General features: G+C 36.6%; 1 long non-coding RNA gene across 1 annotated transcript; it reads right to left on the minus strand.

The window, feature by feature from the left end:
* Positions 1 to 4,567: 4,567 nt before the first annotated feature.
* Positions 4,568 to 13,521, minus strand: LOC140524356 (uncharacterized). The gene is made up of 4 exons (XR_011973686.1): positions 13,331 to 13,521; positions 11,047 to 11,211; positions 10,115 to 10,909; positions 4,568 to 4,847 (listed from the first exon to the last, which is right to left on the minus strand). It is a non-coding gene; the product is annotated as an uncharacterized lncRNA (long non-coding RNA).
* Positions 13,522 to 15,366: the final 1,845 nt, after the last annotated feature.

Here is a 15,366-nt window from a genome sequence, read left to right on the forward strand (position 1 = left end):
GTCTCTGGGAAATTGAAAATGCATAAAAAATAAGACCAGAAAAACAAAAAAATGCTTTAGGCCCATTATTGCCTTAGAACAAATTTAATGTTGGGTAAACTTTCAATTCATGGTAAAATCAACAAATAAACATTTACTTTCCTTGTTCTTCCTCTTCTACTACTCGTGCTACTACTGCTAGAACAACTACTACAACGTCTTTTACTATTACAGTAATAACACTTACTTATACTGCCAACACTCTGGGAAAAGGAAGCTCTATTGAGTAAATGAAGAATAAATAATTCTTGTCCTCAAGGAACCACAATCTAGTTGAAAAAAACAGACTTAGAATCAGGACATGATAATTTGTTAACAGATGTGAACACCATAAGGAAATCAGTATAAAGTTAACCACTAAATTATGGTTTGTCCAAATCTAAGTGGAATTCAGGAGATTAAGAATTCAATAGGTATGAAAAGTTCAAAAAGCGTTATGGCAAAAGAATCATACTTTTGTAATTCAAAGGCACCTTGAAGTGAAGAGTAGATAGGTTTTAGATAGGTATACTAAATAGGGAAGTGTAACTAAGTGAGAAGAAGAGGGTGCTGAACGTATGGAGCTGGAAATCAGCATGGTGAGGTCACTTTGATTAAGGTAGAAGATAATAATGAGATTCTCCACCTAATTACTTTCATTCTCAATGGCATTTTGCATGTGTAATTTATATATTTACAAATTTTGACGAAATGACATTTTGCTTTTATTCAAGGAGTAGTTCGAAGAGAAGGAGAGAAATAATTTCTACTTCACAGTGCTGTTTGGGGGAATAAATCAGGAAATAAATGTAAAGGTCTTTCTAAATATGAAGTATGATAGAAATGATTTACTTATTATTGGCAGTTGGAAAAACACCCGATTCTTTGTGTAAGGCTAGAAAAACAAAATTGGCAACCACATAAAGAGTGAATGCTGTGAAATGATTAAATATTGGGTGGGGCTAGGATGGAGGAGTAGGAAGATGCATATACTTTAGCACTTCCCCTACAGCCCACAAAATAACGGTAAAAAGGTCTCTCCACAAAGTGTAGAGCAACAGAAGTCTCAGAACAACAGAGCAAAAGAGGTTTCCAGTCAAAGGCAACCTGCAGGCTTACAGGAAAGGTCTATCTCACAGGACGCTGAGCAGAGCAGAGCTCAACCCTGGCCATGCGGCACTGGGAGGAAGAGGACCTGAACAGACCTCTGGGAAGAGCTCCTAACAGGGAGGATCCTACTTACTTCAACCCACAAGCAACACAGAAATCACCCAAAGTCAATGGGGGAGGGATTTCCCAGCTGGGGAGAGGTAAAGGGATTTCTTCAGCAATAGCCCAAAGTGATGGCAGAGGCCAGGAGCAGACACGGGAAGCCACAGAGGGTGGGAAGTAACCTGGGTCCATTGTTCAAGAAGCTCAACTGAAAGCCTCTGGCAGTAGGGAGCAGCTGATCTAAACGTCATCCCTGAGTGATAGTAAATGGCTGTGAAAGTGCCCCAAAAAGGGAAAAAATGTAAGACCATCAAAGGTTACATTCTTGGTGACCAGCTGTCTCCTCCCATCCTTTCAGACAAGAAAGAACAAGACTTACTGTCACAGGAAGTTAAGACCTCTGCCTCCAGGGCCTCCAAACTGAACTTAAAGTAGACTCAGGCAATGGAAAAACTCGAAAAGCAAGGTAGCACCTGGTTCAAGGACAACCACAAAAATGCTGAGGAAAATAAAACCTTTATAAAGAGACTGACACGATTGGGAAAAGAGGTCCAAAAAGCCAGGGAGGAGAAGGAGGCAATAAAAAGTTGAATTAGGCAAAAGAAGGAAAAGGTTCAAAAGCTCAGTGAGCAAAACAGTTCTCTGAAACAGAGAACTGAGTTCAGGGAAATGAATGAGTGTAAGATAAACCGAGCAGTTAGAAAACAAACAAAAAAGAGTTTGAAAAAATACAAGATAATGTGAAACACCTCAATGGAAACACAAATGACCTGGAAAATAGATCCTGGGAGGACAATATAAAAATTATTGGACTACCTGAAAGTCATGATCAAAAAAGGAGCGTAGACATTATCTTCCATGAAATTATTGAGGAAAACAGTGCTGATATTCTAGAACGAGAGGACTAAATAAACATTGAAAGAATCCACTTACCACCTCCAGAAAAACACCCGAAAAAAGAAACTCCTAGGAAGATCATGGCAAATTTCAGAGTTCCAAGGTCATGTAGGAAATTCAGCAATCAGCTAGAAAGAAAGAATTCGAGTGTTGTGGAAATACAATCAGGATAACACAAGATGTGTTAGCTTCATCATTAAGGGATTGAAGGGCTAGGAAAAGCATATTCTAGAAGTCAAAGGAACTGCGATTAAAACCAGGAATGAGCTACCCAGCAAAACTGAGTATAATACTTCAGGAGAACAAATGGTCATTCAGTGATATAGAGGACTTTGCAGCATTCATGTTGAAAAGACCTGACTTGTACAGAAAATTTGACTTTCAAACACAAAAATCAGGAGAAGCTTCAAAAGATAAACAGGAAAGAAAAGTCATAAAAAAACTCTCTAAATCTGAAGTGTTTATCTTCCTACTTGGAAGGAAATTATTTATAACTCTTGAGACTATTCTCAGTGTTTGGGTAGGTGGAAGGATTGTATACACATGCACACATGCACACACACACACGCATTGACAAAGAGTACAGGCTGTGTTGAATCAGAAGAGAGGATATCTACAAAAATAATATATAGAAAAAACCTGAAGTGTGAGGGAGTAACATACTGGGAGGAGAAAGGGAGAAATGCAATGGGATGGGCTATAACTCATAAAGAGAGAAAGAAAAATCTAGTTCCATGGAGGAGAAAAGGGAGAAGAGGACAGGGGGTAAGTGATGCTACTCTCACTACATTCGTCTAAAGGAGGGAAATTAAATGCTCACTCAAATTGGTATAAAAATCTCTGTTATACTAGAGGAATGTAGCACAGGAGGCAACAAGAGGGGTGAGGGGAATGATAGAAGGGAGGGCAAATGGAAGAAGGGAATAACTAGAAATAAACACTTTTGGGAAGGAAGAAGGTTAAATGAAGGAATAAAACATACCGGGGAATAGAACAGGATACTGGGAAATATAGTTAGTATTAGAAAACATGATTATTATAGAAGTCTTCTTTAAAGCGGCCTGCATTTACTCTGTATTAAATTATTTGCCTTCTCTGGGGGATGAGTAGGGAGGGAGGGAGGGAGAGAAGGAGAGAGGGATGGAAAAAAGGTTGAATTCAAAGCAGTAGAAAGGAATGCTGATAATTTTTATTGCATATAACCCATAAACAGGTAACACAGGTAGTGAGGTACAGAAATTTATCTTGCCCTACAAGATAAGACAGAAGATGGGGAAAAGGGAAGGGTGTGGTGTGATGGAAGGGAGGGCTCATTGAGTGAAGGGGTAATCAGAATGCAGGGAATTAGTGGGTGGGGGGACGGGAGAGATAGGGAGAATAATTGGACATGTTACAAAGTGATGTTAAAGCACTTAACATTAAAACAATTGACAGAATTAATTACTGAGACTACACCAGAGACATCGTTAGATTGGGGAAATGCATTTTATTCTAAACCTCCTAGAGTCAGGTAACCTGGGGTAAAATGGGCATTGATGGAAAGGTTAAGGTTTGATTGGTAAATTTTTTTTTATGATCGTTATTTAAGTGGGAACTAAAACAGGTATAGAACGGCATAGAAGTCACTTAAGACTTCTCTCAAAAGATGTGCCTTAGCCAATGTGAAATTATAGTCATAACTGAAACCGTGGTCATTGCAACTTGCTATTTGAAGATGCTATGAGACTACTAAGTGACTGTTCTTCTGAATCTAACTCCATATATGGATAGCAAAATAGTAATCTGAGCCTCCAATCCATGGTGCCATTAAGCCTGTATAGGAATTGAAAAAGGTGATCTCATGGGAAGGGTGGGAGAGCGGCTGTACAGCCTGGGCTGAGGTAGGATTCTCCTGACTCAATTTCCCCACTGATAGCTGGCAGACTCGAAGCCTCAGTGAATGCAAGTTGACAATCTATTCCTGCCTGAAACTGACAGGAATTTGGGGAGATTTGTTTTTCGCTGCAATGTCCTAACACTTAGTGGCAATTTCCTCTAGTCAAAAGGGTGGTAAGCCTAATACGAGATCAATTAAATTATAGCTTGTTGGTAGGGGAACATCCAAGGTCAAGTCTAAAATTAAGCTATTAGGCTTAGGAGTTTAGAACAACAACAGTAAGCTAAGGTCGTCTACTTCTTAGTAGGAATGTGGAGACAATTAGGACAAGGGCTTATGAAGTTAGCATACATAGTTATCATTAGTATCTCAGTTGGATACTGCTAAAAAAAATTACATTGCGGTCTACATTGTGAACACTTTAAAAGAGATATCACCCGACCAAAGGTGGGAATTGTTTTATGTGATATGAAATATGTTACAAATGAAAAATTAAAAAAAATATTAAATATAATTTAATTTAATATATTAAAATTCAAGTGTACAGTTGGTGGAGTTTTTATGTCTAGCTTTATGTGAGTGTAAATGACAGGCATAGTGTTCAGAAAATTTATAATATTGATGAAATAAAGGAAATAGCACACTCAACACACTTTCCCTTAACCAGTGAGAAATTATAGATTTTATGCATACATACATTACTTTTCCTTTGATCTAATTTCTCCTGTAGTTTTTTCTTATTTTCAAAATCAGTTCGATAAAATGATGCAACTTGTGAAACTACTGTCATGGAATGATATCACAAAGAATCAGCAAGTTCTTGTTGAAGCTTTCTTACTGTAACCTGAGTGAAATATTTCCAAATTATTTCTGTTCATGATTCCATGACATGATATTAGCTCATAAAAAAACGAACACACTTTTAAAATGAACAGAAATTAATATTTTCTCTTTCAACTTAACTTCATTTATATATTCATAATTACCATAGATTTACAGCTAGAGATATATTAAGGACTATTTAATACAAGCACCTCATTTTGCCAACATGAAAACTGAAGCCCAACGAAGTTAAATGAATTACTCAAGGTCCTAAAGGCAGTCATTGAGAGAGAAGAGGATTGGAACTTGTCTCCTGAGACTACAAACCTCAATTAACTATACAACTTCACCTCCACTCAGCATGGATCAAATGCTGTCTTCTTCTTGCTCAGTGTACTCCCCATTAAGCAATGCATTCAACCTGATTTCCCCATCACCTCTTTCAGAGAAAAATTAAAAGACCTCCAAAGTTACCTAGGGACTAAACTCTTTTATCTGAAATTGACATGGAAGGTGATGTAATGGAGTGGGAATAATCAATAGTTTTTATATTTGATAGAAACATTAGGGGTTTCCCCTTCCCTTTTTCAGAAACGTGAACTACTTTCTTTCTCTGCCCCTGCCTTTACAATGAGGAAGACATGCATAAGAAAGGGATGCATTTTCGTTCCTCTCATAGTTTCCCCTGGAGAATGAACATAGGTGCTGATATCCTTATCAGGCTTAGTAAAAGCACTTGACAAGTATGTTTTAGTTTGCTCGCAGCCAAAACTGCAACATATATCCTTGTTAACTACCTTTCACATGTTCAACTCTCTTTGCCAAGGCTTCAAAGCAATTCACTTATCCATTAGAATAGGAATTACACGTCTGGCTGTAGCCAATGGACAGAGAAAATGAAAACAATAAAAATAGGGTAGTTTTCCCACTTATGTATACACAGTATATTGCAAGGTCAGTGTTTCTACATACATAAGTATATTCATCCATATGCACATATCCATATGTCCAAATATGCACAGAAATACACAGTCACAAATGCATAGAGAGATATGCTACAAAATATCATCTTCAGTTCACCATACAGCAAAGTATGTGAATGCACCAGTGAGTAAGAGAAAATGAAACCAAAAAATAAAAGGAACTAAAGCTTTTTTTTCTCTTATTAGATAATATTAAGTGCCTTGAAACATTAAATTTAAATAACATCTAGTAAATTTTTGAAGGAAGCAGAAAGCAGAAAGATGGCAATAAAAACTTGTGAAAATAAAACTGACCTAATTAACTAAATACATACAAGTAAACTGAATTGTAGTATGGAAGGACTGGATTCAAATTCATGACCATATATACTAAAAATAAAATTTAAAAATTTTTTTGTGACGTGTTTCCCCATTGAATTGATGATGAATCAGAGAGAATGAGAACTGCTAGTAGATTGTAAGGGGCAATGCATATTCAACAAATAAAAGGCAATGATTCTAGAAACTGCAATTTTGGACACTGAGCAAGGATAATTATTAAAACAATAAAAAATACTGAGATAAAAAAAAATTAGTAGGGACACCCAAACAATTAAAAAATAAGATTAGTGAGGACACCTCAGGGGCTGAATCTGCAGTTGCAACAGTGAGGCCTCAGACCCCTTGGCCCACAGGCACCAAAGGCCAGTGATGGGGTTCAATCAGCAGACCAGGAAGGGAGACGGCTTTCCCATAGCTCTGGCAGCAGGCAGTGGCCACAGATCTTGCACAGCAGCCCCTATGGAAGCTCCCTTGTTGGAGCGTAAAAACCCCTGGGGCCATTGAAGAGCTGAGTCTTGCCTCTGCCCTGGGTGGAGGCCCTGGGCTAGCTGCTCTTTGCTTCACACTGAATGGTGGCCCTGCCATCCAGCCTATCTGAAAATCAGCCCCAAGTGCTGACTTGGGAACTCGAGGCCAAGTGCCAGTGGAGAGGTATCTGCTAAGATTCTTGGCATAGAAATCCCTCTCTGCATCCAGACCAGGACACGCTTGATTGTGCCACTTTGGAGGAAGTGAAATCTCACAGATTCCCGGAGAATACCCTGCTCTTGCCAAAGGACCCAAAAGTCAAGTAACTGGTTGGGAAAATGCCCCAAAAAGGGAAAAAATATAAGACTGTAGAAGGTCACTTTCTTGGTGAGCAGATGTCTCCTCCCATACATTTGGATGAGGAAAAGCAATGCTTACCCTCAGGGAAAGACATAAAAGTCAAGGCTTCCGTATCCCAAACAACCAAAATAAATATTCAATGGTCTCAGGACATGGAAGAGCTCAAAAAGGAATTTGAAAATCAAGTTAAAGAGGTGGAGGAAAAACTGGGAAGAGAGATGAGAGAGATGCAAGAAAAGCATGAAAAGCAGGCCAACACCTTGTTAAAGGAGACCCAAAAAAATGCTGAACAAAATAACACCTTCAAAAATAGGCTGACTCAATTGGCAAAAGAGTTTCAAAACGTCAATGAGGTGAAGAACGCTTTAAAAAGTAGAATTAGCTAAATGGAAAAGGAGGTCCAAAAGCTCACTGAAGAAAATAGTCCTTTAAAAATTAGAATTCAACAGATGGAGGCTAATGACTTTATAAGAAAACAAGGAATCTCAAAACAAAACGAAAAGAATGAAAATATGGAAGATAATGTGAAATATCTCATGGGGAAAAACAACTGACCTGGAAAATAGATCCAGGGGAGACAATTTAAAAATTTTGGGATTACCTGAAAGCCATGATCATAAAAAGAGCCTAGACATCATCTCTCATGAAATTTTCACGGAAAACTGCCCTGAGATTCTAGAACCAGAGAGCAAAATAAATATTGAAAGAATCCACGGATCACCACCTGAAAGAGATCCAAAAAGAGAAACTCCTAGGAACATTGTGGCCAAATTTCAGAGTTCCCAGGTCAAGGAGAAAATATTTCAAGCAGCTAGAAAGAAACAATTCAAGTACTGGGGAAATAAAATCAGGATAACAAGAGATCTAGCACCTTCCACATTAAGGGATCGAAGGTCATGGAATGTGATTATCCAGAAGTCAAAGAAACTAGGACTAAAACCAAGAATCACCTACCCAGCAAAACTGAGTATATTAGTTCAGGGGAAAAAATGCTCTTTCTATGAAATAGAGGACTTTCAAGTACTCTTGATGAAAAGACCAGAGCTGAAAAGAAAATTTGACTTTCAAACAGAAGAACGAAGAGAAGCATGAAAAGGTAAATAGCAAAGAGAAGTCATATGGGACTTACTAAAATTGAAATGTTTACATTCCTACATGGAAAGATAATATTTGTAACTCTGCAAACTTTTCAGTATCTGAGTAGTTGGTAAGATTACACACCCACAGACACACACACACACAGCACAGAGTGAATTGAAGAGGATATGATCATATCTTTAAAAAAAATGGAATTAAGTGGTGAGAGAGAAATACATTGGGAGGAGAAAGGGGGAAATGGAATGGGGAAAATTATCTGTCATAAAAGAGGAAAGCAAAAGACTTTTCAGTGGAGGGAAAAAGAGGGGAGGTGAGAGAAAAACATGAAGCTTACTCTCATCAATTCGACTAAAGGAAGGAATAAAATGCACACTCATTTTGGTATGAATACTGATCTTCAATACAGGAAAGTGGGGGAGAAGGAGATAAGCAGGGTGGGGGGGATGATGGAAGGGAGAGCATTGGGAGGAGGGAGCAATTTGAAGTCATCACTCTTGGGGAGCAACAGCATCCAAAGAGAGAATAGAAGCAATGGGGGGGCAGGATAGGATGGAGGGAAATATAGTTAGTCTTACACAACACGACCATTATGGAAGTCATTTGCAAACTTACACAGACATGGCCTATATTGAATTGCTTGTTTCCCAAAGGGAATGGGTGAGGAGGGAGGGATGAAGAACAGTTGGAAGTCAAAGTTTTAGGAACAACTCTCAAGTATTGTTCTTACTATTAGGAAATAAGAAATACTGGTAATGGGGTATAACAAGTTATCTGGCCCTACAGTTCAAAAGAGAAGATCGGGACAAGGGAAGGAAGGGATGTTCGAAGAGAGGGTCGATCGGTAATAGGGGCAATTAGAGTGCTCAGTGAATTGGGGCGGGGGGAGGGGAGAAATGGGGAGAAAATTTGGAACCCAAAATTTTGTGAAAATGAATGTTAAAAGCTAAATAAATAAATTTTTAAAAAATCCAAAAAAAAAGTAAATATGTACTGGTTGACTTTGTAGCTGCAAAAAAAAAATAAGTTTATTAACACAAAAAATATTAATGCTTAGTGCATAATTATATTCCTTTTAATAGAAATACTGTCCTAAATTTTAAAGAAAGGTAGAGACTAGTCATTGGAATTCCACTAAAAATATGATTCACTCTTCAATGTTTCTAAAACTAGTTCAAAGGAGTATGAATAAAAACTCGTCAGACTGATGAATATTTTAAAAATCTTATGAAAAGGGTAACGGTAATACTCACGAGTATCTCAAGGGAGATATATGATTTTAATTGCTACATTATTCCTAGCAAAATTTTGTAGGATTCTTCAGAAGTTTTAGCATTTCAAATAATTTATTGTATTTCATTAAGAAAATGTAATATTTGGAAAGGAATGAGAATAATAAATTAATCAATATCTATGCACAAGAGATAACACTATCTATGCTAATGAAAAAAAAATTTCATTGACTATACAATTTCTTTAAGCAAAGTGAGTCATCTTACCTAAAAGATGACACTGACACTTTATTTTTTTATTTTATTTTTATACTTTTATGTATTTATTTTTATTTATTTCTACATAAATACTTTCTTTATGAAAATTTATTTCTATTTCATAGAAATTTTAATTTGATATATTAAGTATTTACTTTTATGAACTTAATTACCTGTATTTTACTGTATTTCATTTCATTACTATTATTAAATTCACACTTACTTATGCGTTTTTATGGTATTATTTTATCATACTATTGCTTCTCATTCTTCTTTCTTACATTTCAAAATTTTGACAATAAAAGTTAATAATATTGCGTGCCTGCTGAAAATTCAATGCTTAAATTATCTTCATCAAATCAATTTTGACTTTCATTTCAAAAAGTTACATGTTTACCCAAGCAGAATTCTTAAAACCCTACCTCTCTTTCAGCCTACACATTTTCATATATACACATTTGCTCTCTTAAGTACATACATTCACTGGTCAACACTTTACTTCTCTATTCTACCGTAAGAACTTGTTTTTCAGTGTCAGCACAAACTATATTCAAAAGATCAATGAACAGTACCTGGGATTCACTCAAGAACTTTTCTTTAGTCATGGTTTTCTTTTGGGTGTCTTCAAGCTGTTGCTGAAACAACATATTTTCACTCTGAATTTGTGCTAATCTTTCTTGAATAGATTCCCATTTGATAATGTAACTTGTTCACTTTCCCCTTTTTCAGTTGATTTGTGTGTTGAAGTTCCTTTTCTTCTGTTGGGCAAGGTTTAATTCTCTCTGTATGCTTTTTAAATGGGTGTCTTTTCCCTGAAGCAATTGTGCACCAGACAGCTAATTCTCTAAACTATTGGTTTTTCTTTCAGCTTTAGACAGTTCATGAGGAAGGACACCATTGTTCTCTCTTAAGCTAGGGGTGTCATGATAGCTTGTGTTGTAAACAAAGCCACTCATCTCATTCTCCCTGAAAGGAATGTTCATGGGCTAGTTTGATGACTCACTTTGCTCATGATCGAGAACAGCAGAAATCGCATGGGAACTTCATGATGCAATTACTCTCTCTACTCTGTCTCTGTTTTGCATTGTTCAATTTAAAGTTCAGCACTGCATTTTCAGTCGTCAGATCATGTACTTTTCCACTGCACTGGAATGTAATTTTTCTTAAGACTTCTGCATTCAGTTGTAATTCTTTTGAAGCTCCTCAATCTTTTCTTTTCAAACTTTTATATCTTCCATACAATGACATTCTTTTTCTTCATCCTTAATTATTACTGTGTCTAGTTCGAGTTTGAGCTTGGCAACTTCGTCGTGTAGGATTAGATTTTTATTCAACAGACATTTTTCTTTCTCATTGCCGTTAGGAATCTAAATATAACAAACAGAAAAAAAATGTTACTCAAAACAAAATTATGTATTCTGATTTTCCTTAGTAATTCAAAATAAATGCCAAGGTGCCAAGAAGCAGAGTTTCCTCAGAAAAAATTAAATTAAGGGAGTTTCACCTATTTCACATTTCTGTCCAACTCAGTTTTCAAAAAGAACAGGTCTTAAAAGTGCTTCATCAATCTGAAGATAAGAAGTAAACTTCTAGTCCCACGAAGCTGCCTTTCAGCATATTTTATTTCCTTTGCTCTATCCATTCTATTCCAAACTGGATAGTCAAAGCGCTACAATAAAAATAAAAATACTTAATATTTACACATTGCCTTTTTATATTAAATTATTTTTTTGTTTTCCGTGTTCTAGAATCACTTCCATATAGCTTAGATGTTTTCCCTTTCCTTCTCCTCCATCACCTCTCTCTACACACACCCTCCCTGATTCTGTGTACAATCTTATATAGGTTCTACACGTACATTCCTATTAAACACATTTTCCTGTTTTTCACGTTGCAGAGAACAATTAAAATGAATGGGAGAAACCATAAAACAAAACATAATCCAAAGGAAAATGGTCTGCTTCATTCTGTTATCCAGTTCAGTATTTCTGTCTCAGGATGTGCAAGGCGGTTTGCCTCCAGAGGCCATTCAGAATCTTTTAGGTACTTGCATGGCAATGAATTACTAAGTGTACCAGAAAAATTCGTTGCACACTGCGGTTTTTGCTGTGTAAAGAGTTTTCCTGGTTCTGCTCCTATCACTAATCATCACTTCTAATAAATCCTTTCAGGTCTGTGTGAAGTCTTCATGCCACGTTGCCTTTTAAGGTATTTTAGAAAGTTCTTCCAATATATTATCACGGCTAAAATTTGCAACACACTTAAGAAGGAAATATTTAGATTATTCTCCCCATTTTACACATCAGGACTTACGGTAGGAGATATTACTGAATAACCTGCCCATTGTCACACTCAGTACGTAGTAGTAGCAGTGTTTCAAACCACGTCTCTTCAAACTCCAAATCAAACATGCTGTTGCAATAGCTAATTCCTCTTAGGAGCTGAAGACAAGCATTTGTCCTACGTTTAGAATCATTGTCTTGGTACAATTATATTATCTCCAGAACAATGAAGTGATAAGTCATAAATTTCTTAGTGGAAGTCCTCAGAAAATTCTCTTTGCTGATAGCTGTAGCGTTTTCACAGCAACACTGATTTAAATCTTTTAGAAGTTGTTAAGTCAAAACCTCTCATTTTCGGGATGGAAAAAGTGAGACCTGCAGTGTGTTCTCCTAGTGATGGTAACCTACCCTTCACCATCATATTTTAAAAGAATGATGAAAGCATTACTGAGGCCAAAGTGTAAAAAGTGCATATTGCACTTGTATCATAGTAAAACTGGTCCAGGAGCATTGTTCCCCATTCAGGACTGGTGGAAAGAGTTACATCAAAAAGCTTATAAGCTCCATGCTGTGACATCCTTTCTGGAAGTGTAGCAGGAGGGTATGAGGAGGTTTCAGCTGAGTTAAAAGGAGCACCCCAGGGCACCATTAACCAAGGATTACTGGGGGCCACCAACACAAATGATTTCCTTCAAACAACTTTTGAAGAAAATATGAAAATGCAAAACTGTAAATTTAGAATTTGATGAATATGTATTCCTATCATGGTGAGCAATGTTGAATTAGAATGAATGTAGGAATTCAGGTCACAGATAAAGCCAGAGGTCAGAAATCTAAGAAAAGTTTTTCTGTGGCAAATATTTTTTACTTCTCTTTCATGGGACATGAATGAGACAACAAAGTGAAATAGAGCAAATTAATAATATATACATATGTGTGTGTGTATATATATATACATATATATGTATGTATATATATTATATATTATTATATTATATATAATTATATATGTATTATTATATATTATTAATTTGCTCTATTTTTATATATTTGCTCTCTCTGTATATATATATATAGTAACCCTTAATCTCTCTCGTGAAAAGTACAAAGAGATGAATCGCTTAATCAAGGAATAAAAATGGTTTGTTTTGGAGGCGTCACTTTCTACCTCTTTGCATTCCTTTCTCCCACTAATTTAGGAGTGAATGACACTGATGAGCTCCCCCTTTTCTCTGACCAGAAAAGGCAAAGGCATTACTGAAATCCAGGGATTTTTTGAGTTGAAGTAGAGTTGGGTCTCAAGAATGGCCATTGAATGAAAAAGGAAAAAGGAACAACCAAGCATAACAAACAGCATATGCGGATTTTGATAACCAGCCATGTCCCGACTTGTGTGCTGTAGACAGATGTACCGGACTGAGGATGACAAATATGTAGCAAAATGAAGAAGCACAGTCCTGATTTTGAAAATATGGACTTAGGTTGGAAAGTGATCAAAGTGAATACCTCAGAAATCTCAGTGAATTGGGAAGAAGCTTTCTTTCTGCTTCCAAGAGGATTATTCACAATTCCACCTTGTTCAACTCTGGCTTTTAGCTCCAGAAAAAAGTCTCTTTGAGATGAGCTCTTCTTCGTCCTGGGGACAACAATTTCAGAAAATTTTAAATCATCTTTTTTCCTTCCAAAGTCAGCAACAACATTTGACCTTCAACTGGAATATAGAATGTGAAAAAGCAAGGAAAATAGCTTTATAGATTAAAAGAAATGCAGGCTACTGAAAATGAAAAGCCAAAATATAATAGCATTTCAAAGATGGAAAGCAACCTCAGTCACTACCCAAGGCAAGCCTTATCAATTCTTAGGGACCTAACTCTTACAAGCCTCAACTTGAAGGCTTCACAGGTGGGGGTGGCCACCACGTCTCAAGTGAGCGCATTCTGTTTCAAGATGTTTGTGTTGGTTAACAATTTTTTCCTGACATTCACCCTAAAAATGTACATTTTGGAAACTCTGATCCATTGCTCCGAGCTCTGATCCTCAGTCTGAAGCACAGAATGCTTCATCTTTCTTCAAAATGACTGTCCTTCAAAATCCTGAAGACATAAGAATCAATATCTTTAGTTCCTTTAACAGATCCTCACAAGTCATGGACCCCCAGGGTCTTCCTGTTAGGCATCGTGCTTACTACTTGTCATAATTCTGTGAGAGCCACAAATGAATTAATCAGGATAAGCCAATCTATTCACTTCAGAGTACACAGGGATTTTCACCTTGTCTGTTTTGAAAGCTATGCTTCTCTGAATAGGATGCAAAATTACACTAGCTTTTGGGTTCTCAGATAACAGTACCAACTCAGCTTCAGTTTAGAACTGACTAAGATTAACATCTTCTCAGACAAAATGCTGTCCAATTCTATTTCCTCCAACTTATACTTATGAAACTATTTTGTATTTAATTATATAATTTTGTATTCATTCTTACTGAATTTCATGTGATTAACAGGTTCCATCCAGTGCTCTGACTTATGAAGACTTTGTCTTTCCTCCATGTAGAAAGACTTGAATAATTTTACGTAAATTAATAAGAAAATAAGTAAAAGATAAAGATCCTAGAGAGCAACGAACTATTCTGAAATAGTGAGGGATGTATACTAAAGTGTAATGTAAGGAAGAGCAAAAGGGAATGAACTTGAAATTTCATTCGCCAAGAATTTTCAGGTAAGGAAATACTCTCTGCAAAAAGAGAGGATTTCTCTGGAACTTATATTCTTATGGAAGGTGAGGAGAGATCAGTGGTGTCAAATAGATGCCCCCAGGACTGAGTTTTGTGAAGAAATTCGGGGCAATTTCAGACCTCTGGCTCAGAGTCAGGTAAGATGAACTCTGTGTCAACATTTGAAACCAGATCTTTCTGGACTTGAGGCTTATTGTATTCATTACATCATGCTGATTCTGTATTGGGAGAAATACTTCACAAAGTACCAATTCCATTGTACTTTTCCATGGCCTTTTAGACTGTAATTTTACATTCAAATGATACTAGACGGGAATTTTTTTGTTTGTTTTATATTTATGTGTACTTATTTACAAATGATTGAACATAACTTATTTATTTAAGACATTATTTATTTTATGTCTTGTTTAGGATGAAGTAGCTTGGTAAACTGCATTGCCTGTTGTATTTCCCATTTCCATGTAAAAACAATTTTATAACATTTGTTTTCAAAACTTTGAGTTCCAAGTTCTCTCCCTTCCTCCCTCCCCACCCACCTTTATTGAGAATTCAAGCAATTCAATATATGTTATACATTTGAAGTCATACTAAATACTTCCAAAATAATCATATTGTGAAAGAATAACTATATTTGCCTCCATCCAATCACACTTCCCATTTATTCTCGTCTCTCATTTCACCCTGTCCCTCCTTCAAAGTGTTTGCTTTGGATTACCCCCTCCCCCAAACTTCTTCCCTTCTGTCAATCCCCCCCTCTTATGCCCTTCCCCTTACTTTCCTGTACGGTAAGATAGATGTCCATACCCAAG

The sequence above is a fragment of the Notamacropus eugenii genome, chromosome 2 (genome assembly GCF_028372415.1).
Source record: "Notamacropus eugenii isolate mMacEug1 chromosome 2, mMacEug1.pri_v2, whole genome shotgun sequence".
NCBI classification, from domain to species: Eukaryota; Metazoa; Chordata; class Mammalia; order Diprotodontia; family Macropodidae; genus Notamacropus; species Notamacropus eugenii.